This window comes from Podarcis liolepis (genome assembly GCF_965112155.1).
Source record: "Podarcis liolepis genome assembly, chromosome: 17".
Classification (NCBI taxonomy): domain Eukaryota; kingdom Metazoa; phylum Chordata; class Lepidosauria; order Squamata; family Lacertidae; genus Podarcis; species Podarcis liolepis.
Window position 1 is genome coordinate 35,125,772 of NC_139571.1, and position 10,635 is coordinate 35,136,406.

At 45.2% G+C, this 10,635-nt stretch overlaps 1 long non-coding RNA gene across 2 annotated transcripts; it reads left to right on the forward strand.

Annotated features, from left to right (window-relative positions):
- Nucleotides 1-7,903, forward strand: LOC310696288. 2 transcript variants are annotated; one of them, XR_014520526.1, is made up of 3 exons: nt 1-178; nt 3,882-4,062; nt 7,331-7,903. It is a non-coding gene; the product is annotated as an uncharacterized lncRNA (long non-coding RNA). The 2 variants fall into 2 exon arrangements; XR_014520527.1 differs by having other exon boundaries at nt 3,895-4,062.
- Nucleotides 7,904-10,635: the final 2,732 nt, after the last annotated feature.

Genomic DNA, 10,635 nt, shown 5'->3' on the forward strand with positions numbered 1-10,635 from the left:
TTTTAATGGGAGCAGGAGAGGTGTGGTTCTTCCATTGCAGGGGGTTGGACTAAATGACCTTTGGGATGACCAGCTCTACAACTCTATGATTCTATGGTCTTCAAAAACACGAGAACGGCTCAGAAAACACTGGCACACTGTAAGATAACAACGGCACCATCTGGGTGATCTGTAAAAGGTAAGTGAATAAAAGTTAGCAATTCCAGGAAAGTGGGCAAGTGTGGGAAAACAACCTGTGGGGTATATCCTCTGGCTTTGCTTGATTCCTTGTCTCAGAGCAGGCCCCATTCACCAGACCACATGCCTCTTGGAGGAAAATGAAGGCCCAGACTTTCAAAATGCTGATTATTTACTGTATTTATTGCTGAAAGAAGAATATCAGCCTCTTTTTGCCCTTCCGATGTGTTGTTTTAGGCTCAGGCAACTGTGGTTGTGCTTCTGTGCCTTTGGGCATGTTTGAGAGTTGCATTGTGATGCCTCAGTTGTTGATTTTAAGTGTTTATTTGATTGTGTGGTATTATTTTGTTAAGCTGTCCTGTTTTGTTAAGCTGTCCTCTGTGTTGGAACACAGAGTGACTCATAACTGAAATAAATGAATATCTCTTGCTGGAAATTGTGGCAGATTGCTATATTTCAGCCCCACTTCCTGCTAGCTGGTTAAACTGGACATGTTATTGGGGGAAATTGTGTGTGTGTTCAGTAATACTGTAGCAATAGTCCTAGGAATATTAATGGTAGTTGCGAGGGGGGCGGGGGAGCAATCAAATAGTTAAAGAAAAACCAGGGCACATCTTGTTCACTTCAGATCTGGATTGTGTAGGCTTAAATTACAGGAGGTTTCATGTGAACATTAGGAGAAATTCTTTGATAATAGGAGCAGTTCTGGAAATTGAATCAGTTACCGTATTTATGTGAATCTAATGCTCCATCAAATCTAATGTGCACCTCAAATTTCAATACCTTGAAACAAAAAAAGGATTTGCTATGTCAGCGGTGTTTTTCAAGCTTGTAATCAAATCTAATGGGCACCCTAAATTTGGCTAAGAAAGTTGTGCATGACATTCGAGTAAGTACAGTGGTGTTGTTGTTTAGTCGTTTAGTCGTGTTCAACACTTCGTGACCCCATGGACCAGAGCACGCCAGGCACTCCTGTCTTCCACTGCCTCCCGCAGTTTGGTCAGACTCATGTTTGTAGCTTCGAGAACACTGTCCAACCACCTCGTCCTCTTTCGTCCCCTTCTCCTTGTGCCCTCCATCTTTCCCAACATCAGGGTCTTTTCCAGGGAATCTTCTCTTCTCATGAGGTGGCCAAAGTATTGGAGCCTCAACTTCAGGATCTGTCCTTCCAGTGAGCACTCAGGTCTAATTTCCTTAAGAATGGATGCGTTTGATCTTCTTGCAGTCCATGGGACTCTCAAGAGTCTCCTCCAGCACCATAATTCAAAAGCATCAATTCTTCGGCGATCAGCCTTCTTTATGGTCCAGCTCTCACTTCCATACATCACTACTGGGAAAACCATGGCTTTAACTATACGGACCTTTGTTGGTAAGGTGATGTCTCTACTTTTTAAGATATTGTCTAGATTTGCCATCGCCTTTCTCCCAAGGAGCAGGCGTCTTTTAATTTCGTGACTGCTGTCACCATCTGCAGTGATCATGGAGCCCAAGAAAATAAAATCTCTCACTGCCTCAATTTCTTCCCCTTCTGTTTGCCAGGAGGTGATGGGAGTACAGTGGTACCTCGAGTTAAGTACTTAATTCGTTCTGGAGGTCCGTTCTTAACCTGAAACTGTTCTTAACCTGAAGCACCAGGTTTATCTAATGGGGCCTCCCGCTGCTGCCGCGCCACTGGAGCACTATTTCTGTTCTCATCCTGAAGCAAAGTTCTTAACCCAAGGTACTATTTCTGAGTTAGCGGAGCCATATGTAACCTGAAGCGTATGTAACCCGAGGTACCACTGTACAGTACTTAGAGGGGTGATTGTAGATGTAATAAATGGGACCTGATACAATCGTATCTTGGTTTTCAAACAGCTTAGTTTTTGAACGTTTTGGCTCCTGAACGCCGCAAACTCAGATATGACTGTTCCGGTTTGCGAACTATTTTTGGAAGCCGATCGTCCAATGGGGCTTCTGCTGCTTCCAATTGCAATCAGAAGCCGCGCTGTGGTTTCTGAACGTTTTGGAAGTTGAACGGTCCTCCGGAACAGATTACGTTCGACTTCCAAAGGAAGTGCAGTTACAATTAACATCACTAGGTGGCGCTGACAATACTAGAGAGTTACATAAGATTAGAGGTACAATAAACGAAGTATTCTTTTTTATTCAGCAGTCTGAGTGTGTGTCTTCTCCTTCATATGAAGCACCCAGGGCACTGGCTCCTGAGGGCCAAGGCACAGTGTCCCTCTGGGCTGGTCCCCCTCAATGTTCAGAGGGCCCTGCTCACAAAAGATCTTCAGGCAGAGGGCTGGAGGGCCACCTGTTGACGATGTTGTAGCTCCAAGGCGGTGATCCCATACTGTGGTCCGTGGATCACCAGTGGTCTGCATGTTTCATTCGGGTGGCCCATGTCATGTCTGCATTAAATGGTATTTTTAATTGCATTTCTATTGCTGCTTTTATTATTTATGTAACTGCATTTTTAATGTATTACGATATGAATTCAGCCAGCGCCAATTGTAATACAACAGAAGAAGAAGAAGAAGAGTTTGGATTTGATATCTTGCTTTATCACTACCTGAAGGAGTCTCAAAGCGGCTGACATTCTCCTTTCCCTTCCTCCCCCACAACAAACACTCTGTGAGGTGAGTGGGGCTGAGAGACTTCAGAGAAGTGTGACTGGCCCAAGGTCACCCAGCAGCTGCAGGTGGAGGAGCGGAGACGCGAACCTGGTTCACTAGATTACAAGTCTACCGCTCTTAACCACTACACCACACTGGCTCCCTTACAGAATGCAGTCTGTAAGAAGCAATAAAACACAATGATCGTACAGCACCCAGCACACTACGTTGAAATTGCAGGGAAACCAGTGAGTGCTCCACCAAGTCCCCCAGCAATTTTCAAGTGTCCATTGGTGGGAAGCCATTGCAGAAAAGGCCTGTTCTCGTGTTGCCACCCTCCGGACCTCACAGACCCTCCAAGTGTCCCTGTTTTCCAGGGGCAGTCCTGGATTTACAGAAGCCATTCTGCTCTCTGATTGGATCCTGGAATGTCCCGCTTTCCCTTAGGGCATCCCTATTTTCATCAGAGAAATGTTGGAGGGTATGAAGTTATGTGACCACCGAGCCAAGGAGGTACGTAAGTATACAGCCTTTACAAGACAACTGAAGGCAGCCCTATATAGGGATGTTTTTAAATGTTTTAGTATGTTTTTATATATGTTGGAAGCTGCCCAGAGTGTCTGGGGCAACCCAGCCAGATGGGTGGGGTATAAATAATAACATTATTACTATTCCTTCCAGTAGCACCTTAAAGACCAACTAAGTTAGTTCTTGGTATGAGCTTTCGTGTGCATGCACACTTCTTCAGATACACTGAAACAGAAGTTGCCAGATCCTTCTATATAGTGAGAAGGTGGGGAGGGGTATTACTCAGGAGGGTGGTGGGAATGGGAATGAAGAAGTGTGCATGCACACGAAAGCTCATACCAAGAACTAACTTAGTTGGTCTTTAAGGTGCTACTGGAAGGAATTTTTTCATTTTGACTATGGCAGACCAACACGGCTACCTATCTGTAATTATTACTATTATTATGATGGAATAGGGCATCCCTATTTTCATTGGAGAAATGTTGGGGGTATGATATTATTTATAAGAAAATCTTGGTGGAGACAGTGCCAATATCATAGGTGAGGGTGGAGTATTTGTGTCTGCAACTTCAGGCGTCTTCACCAGGGTGCACTGTAAACGAGGAATGTGACTGCAACGAAATGTTGTCCGCAAAGGCATAGAAACCAAGTCAAAGGAAGGACTCAGAAGGCAGCAGCGAGCCAAGAGAACAAGATTACATGGCAACCCTGTGGCCGATTTGTGCTTTGCTTTGGCTTGCCATAGGCATTTCATGTAAGTAGAGCAGCTCTTCCCATCTGTGTTGACTGTTTGCATTTGAGTTAAGTTAGCAATATGTGGCTTTGAGCGTATAACAATTAGAGGGGCATTGTCAAGGCACCCAGCTGAGCTGGTGTAGTTTAGAAGGTGGTGCAGAAATCCGTGGTTCATGCTCCTCAGGTCTGGGATGGCGAAATCTGTGGCCCTCCAGCGTTTGAAACATGGGAATTGGAATAAGTGCCAATTTCCTTTCACCAGGAAATGTCTGTTGCAACAGCTCAAGATATCAGCAGTTACTTGGTCGTTTGTGCTGTCGATCTCAGTGTTCTTAGACTCCCAACTTCTATCACCCAGCTGGCATGGCCAGTTGTAAGAAATGATGGGGCTGTAGTCTAGAGCCACAGGTTAGCCACTGCTGCATTAGGTGACCTGCAGCAAATGATTTTGCCTCTCTCGGTCCTCTGGGATAATAGCCCAGACCTCCCTTAGAAAGTGGTTTATACAGATTGCTGAGATAACGGTATGTGAGCCACTTCAAATACCGTATCAGCAGTACCATTTGGAAAGTCAACTTCACATGATGGGATTTACTAGGAAAAGTCTTTCCTCTGCTACATGTGTCAGTCTAAGCAAGTCAGCCTGGATAGCTCAGTTGGTTAGAGCGTGGCGCTGATAACACCAAGGTTGCAGGTTCAGTCCCTGTATGGGACAGCTGCAAATTCCTTCATTGCACAGGGTTGGACTAGATGATCCTCAGGGTCCCTCTACAATTCTATGAAGTGTGCTGATAACATGCCAACATCACATAGCCCTTGGGGGCACTCTGTCTGGTTGTGGACACCTCATACTGACTTAGGCCAACCTGCATGGTGGAGGCATTCAAACAGCACTCCCTGCCCCCAGGATTGCAGAACCAGGTCGGCAACCGCAGAAGATAAAGGAATGTGCACATCTGTTTTAAGACAAATCACCAGTATGGATAGCTTTTATTGAATCCCTCGTGGGAGGAAAAACTCAGCAAACTTCCCTATGCCTCGTGTGCGAAATGAAGGCGATGGATAACATTGATTGAATCAATCAGCACTGCTCAATTTGTTTCTCTAGGTTGGGGAAATTTCAAAACAAAGTGAAGAGGGAGACAGATGGTAGTTTCTAAAAAGGAGGAAATGCGAGATTGCCATGTTTGTGCTCGTTACTTTTGCTCTGCTACGTATATCTGGCCGAAGCAAAATTCTGAAGCAGTGTACAAATTGGCAAAACCTCTTTTGCCCCCCCCCCCAAACCATAAAAAACCCAAGGTCCATCAAGGCCAGCACCCTGAGTGGAATTTGCCTAATGAGTCGCATTAAATGGGAGCCCTCTGCAAGGATTTCCACCTGTGCAATGGGGCTTTGCACCCCTGCGTCCCCTGGAATTGGCTGGGGGGTGGGTGTCACAAGACCCTCCGGAACAGCATGTGGTTGGAAGGGGGAAAGTCCCATTGTCTCCCCCCCCCCCATTTCCAGCAGGGACCAACAAGATACTACAGGAAATTCCCAATGATGGCACACAAGCAACAAACCTCCCTGGGTGAGGAGTAGATATGCTAATCCTGAACATGGAGGGTCCATTTCATTATCATGGTTATTATAACAATGTGATAACTGGGTTTGGGGTGGAGGGGAAGATGTGCACACCCCCAGCCAGCACAGACTATCATGCCACCTGGTCCATTGCCTCTCTCTAGCCCTTGGGACATTATAGGGCATTGGGTAAGCTGCATGTCATTCTGGGGAACTGCAGCAGACCTTTGTTCTTTCATACAAAGTCAAGGTGTCCTGGAAAGGGGGCAGTCCCCTAGAGCAAGGTTCGGCAGACTTCAGACCTAGGTATTTTTTACAAAAATCTCATAGTTCACCAACAGGAGCCAAGCAAAAGACACCTGCTTCCTGAATTAAGGAATTACGAGCCATGAAATTAGCACTGCGGGTGACGCTGTGGGTTAAACCACAGAGCCTAGGGCTTGCTGATCAGAAGGTCGGTGGTTCGAATCCCCGCGACGGGGTGAGCTCCCGTTGCTCGGTCCCTGCTCCTGCCAACCTAGCAGTTCAAAAGCACCTCAAAGTGCAAGTAGATAAATAGGAACCGCACTGGCGGGAAGGTAAACGGCGTTTCCGTGCGCTGCTCTGGTTCGCCAGAAGCAGCTTAGTCATGCTGGCCACATGACCCAGAAGCTGTGCGCCGGCTCCCTTGGCCAATAAAGCGAGATGAGCGCCGCAACCCCAGAGTCGGTCACGACTGGACCTAATGGCCAGAGGTCCCTTTAGCTTACTAGAAGTAGTCCTTCCACAACACAAAAATCCACTCCTAGTTACCCTCTTCCCAGCTTTCTTAATTTCAGCAGCGTAATGTAGGTGCCTGGGTGCTGCTGTTATTGATAATCCTATGCAGTCTCTGAAAACCTTGTGTCATCTACCGGAAATCACCCAGCGATCCAGCAGTCGAATCCAACCTGCCTTTGCCCATCCTGTATCAAGCACCAAGCAATACCTCTCTGAATATCACGCCATAGATTTATTTAGTGGGAGATATTCCAGATGGGCTTTCCTGTTTGCTGATGGGCTAAAAGCCCACAATCGTAATTGACTTTGAAGATACTGGCTGCTTGTATGAGAAAACCTAGTTATAATGAATAGTAATAATTATGGCAACCATCCCCCCCACCCTGAAGTCAAGGGCAAAGTTCCAGTTGATTTTCCTGCTGGTAGACTGCATTCTCTTGAGCAGGGGGCAAAAGTTTTATAATGTGCTCTGCTATAAACATTATAGTTCCGTAAGCTTTTTAATTATTTGAGGGACATAAAGCATGAACTACGAATGCAGGATGGCAAGCAATTAATTGTTAAACAAAGCCAGAATGGAGGATCTGTAAGCAATTAATCGTGAACAATATATTGCCATGTGAAAATGTTAATTAGTTTTTCAAACACCGGAGGAGGGTGGTGGGTTAACTTATATGTGGTGGTGGTGGGACGTGTAGGAATGTATTTTCTTGGGCTGAATGAAATGTCACTGGAAATGAAAAATCAAAGCTAGCTAGGGTTCCTTATGTGAAACATCCTACAGATATTCTCAACTACAACTCCCATCGTCCTTGACCATTTGCCATGCCGTCAGGAGCAGATGGGAGCTTCAACAATATCTGGACAACACCACATTGGCTACCCCTAACATAGACACGCAGCAATAATGAAATATTCTTAACTGTAATAAGAGTTTTTCTGCTTTCTTTGGTGGATCCTAGGTGATGGTTCTCCAACCATTGTTCAGACACCACAGTCGGTGATACAGCGGCCAGAGAGCAAGGTATCTCTTAATTGCAACATAAATGGGGCATCCAACCCCTATATCTACTGGTACAGGCAAATTCTCAAAGGACAGATTCAGCTGCTCGCCTATTCTGTTGCCGTGGGATCCTCATCTGCCGAGGGACCGCCCCACATCCAAGGATCAAGACCTGAAGACACCAAGTTCTTCCTGAGCATCAAAAACCTCATGGCCGATGACACTGGGATTTATTATTGTGCCTGGAGCCCACACACTGTGCAAAGTGAATGTAACACCTCAACAAAAACCCTCCTCCTTGCTTGTGGCTCCATCTGCTCCCACACCGCAGGGAAGTGGGGAAAAGGTGTATTCTTTGAGTCATCAAGTTCCTTCCTGTTGAAATCACAAGGAAGGGGGCCCACATTAAATGCCTCCTGAAAATCGCGGCTCAGCTGAACAATGCACAATGTGACGAATTTGTGGGGTGCCTGAACACACACCCCTTCTAATTTCTGGATGCCAGGCACTGGGTTTAGCATGGTAAAATACAGACCAAGAGATGCAGAGCAGTGAAGCAGCACTCGGGTGAACAACATGTGAAAAACAGCTGCTGCAGAAATAATAATAATAGTAATTATTATTATTATTATTATTATTATTATTATTATTATTATTATTACCCTGCCCATCTGGCTGGGTTTCCCCAGGCACTCTGGGCAGCTTCCAACAAAGATTAAAAATACATTAAAACATGTGTTATGTGCATATGTGTTATGTGTATAGATACAAAACAATATATCCAATAAGATGCCGCTAGATGGCACCCTGTCAAAGGGATGCTGGATGTTATTTTTGTGGCCATAAACCCACCTGAAATGTCACCTCCTAAGCAGAGGTGGAAAGTGATCCATTGCAGCAACAATTTGGGACTTCTAAATAAAACACTTATGTGAGTAGCAGCCTGTATGGAATATCAGCTAAGACTTTACCTGTGAGTTTAGGGAGAAGTTATAAGCTGGCTCAGCTCCAGCCTCCCACACTTATTATCTTTCCTGCATTGGAAAAGTATTGATATCCCTTACAGGGTTGTGGTAAGGAGCACCAGGATGGTGGCTGGGTCTTCTAAAGGATCTACATTGGCTCCCAGTATGTTTCTGAGCACAATTCAAAGGGTTGGTGCTTACCTTTAAAGCCCTAAACAGCTTTGGTCCTGTATACCTGAAGGAGCGTCTCCATCCCCATCATTCAGGTTACAGGGTACCAGGCAGAGGGCCTTCTCAGTAGTTGCGCCTGCACTGTGGAACACCCTCTCACCAGATGTCAAGGAAATAAACAACTATCTGGCTTTTAGAAGACATCCGAAGGCAACCCTGTACAAGGAATTTTTCAATGTTTGATGTTCGAATTTGTTGGAAGCTGCACAAAGTGGCTGGGGTAACCTAGTCAGATGGGCAGGTTATTATTATTTTTATTTGAACACCTTTTATTTGAACTCCTACCTCCTTTATTTTTTTAAAAACATACACTGCTCTTCACATGTAAATAGATCCCAAAGAGGTTCACAATATACACATAACCTTTAAAAATAATAAATAGCAACAGCTACAACATCCAGATAGCCACATGGTTTCGACAACTGCCGCAGCAGGAGCCCAAACAGAACTCAAATATCTGTCGTTGGGAAATGCCAGGCTAAAAACAAAGATCTCTGGGCAAGCCAAACATCATTGCTGCACACCTGAATGCCACAGGGAGCTCAGTTCACAGCTACAACATACGTTTAAAGCACATTTCACAAAGGCCTTCCTTTGTATTAATCGCCACCATGTGTTCCCTGCCAGGTGCATCCATGTGCCCCCTTCCCTTCCTTGACATCAGTTGTGCCTGTTGTGTCACTGCAGTGGCAACACCAAAAAGAAATAAGAAATTGGTGCACTAGAAGGGGCACTAGAAGGGGCAAGGCACATGGAGTGGGGGGTTAACTTTGTCCCACAGGTTAGATTACAATGAAGTGAAAAAGTGGATCCTCCAAGTGTCCCTATTTTCCAGGGACAGTCCCAGATTTACAGAAGCCAAGCTGATTTCTGATTTGACCCTGGAATTTCCCACTTTTCCTTAGGACGTCCCTATTTTCGTGGGAGAACTGGGCATGAGATACACGTAGAAAAAAAACAACCAGTGATTTAATGAGGTAGCATGTGCAACAAGGAAGCTGGCAGCCACCTGGTGGGTGCCACACAAAAACTGGCTGCATGGAGTTATCCAACCCCTAAGCAGCCCTGTACAGTGGTACCTCGGGTTGCATACACTCCAGGTTACATACGCTTCAGGTTACAGACTCCGCTAACCCAGAAATAGTGCTTCAGGTTAATAACTTTGCTTCAGGATGAGAACAGAAATCGTTCTGCGGCGGCAGCAGGAGGCCCCATTAGCTAAAGTGGTGCTTCTGGGTAAGCACAGTTTCACGTTAAGAACGGACCTCCGGAACGAATTAAGTACCGTACTTAACCCGAGGTACCACTGTATAGAGAAGTTTTTCTAAAAATGTTTAATGCTTTATTATGTTTTTTTATATGTTGGAAGCCACCCAGAGTGGCTGGGGAAACCCAGTCAGATAGATGGGGTATAAATAAAAATTATTATCATTATTATTATTAATGATGGAGGGTATGAGATCAACAAGGTCAGGGTGATATCCAGGAATACTCTGCTACAGAGCACACCAGGCCATGTGTTGTTGATCTTCAGACACTCATCCTGGAAGAACAAAACTTCAAAAGGGAAACTTTTACAATGGTCACATGCGTACCATACATTTAAATCATATGGCTCCTACTGCCCCAGGAATCCTGGGAATTGTAGTTTATTAAGGGTGCTGGGGAATTACAGCTATGTTGGGTGTAGGCTACAGTTCCCAATAGTCTTTGGGGAAAGCCATGTGTTTTAAATGTATGGTGTGGATATTTGGAGAAGTTGACATGAGATAACCCTTTGCCCGTAAGAAACCCAATGCCTTGTACTTCCACTGTTATACTGTGTACATCTATACTTTACTCTGTATTCAGTAGCCTTTGCTTCTAAGTTCCAGACAAATACCGTATTTTTCGCTCCGTAAGACACACCAGACCACAAGACGCACCTAGTTTTTGGAGGAGGAAAACAAGAAAAAAATAAAATCTGAATCTCAGAAGCCAGAATAGCAAGAGGGATCACTGCGCAGTGAAAGCAGCAATCCCTCTTGCTGTTCTGGCTTCTGTGATAGGTGCGCAGCCTGCATTCGCT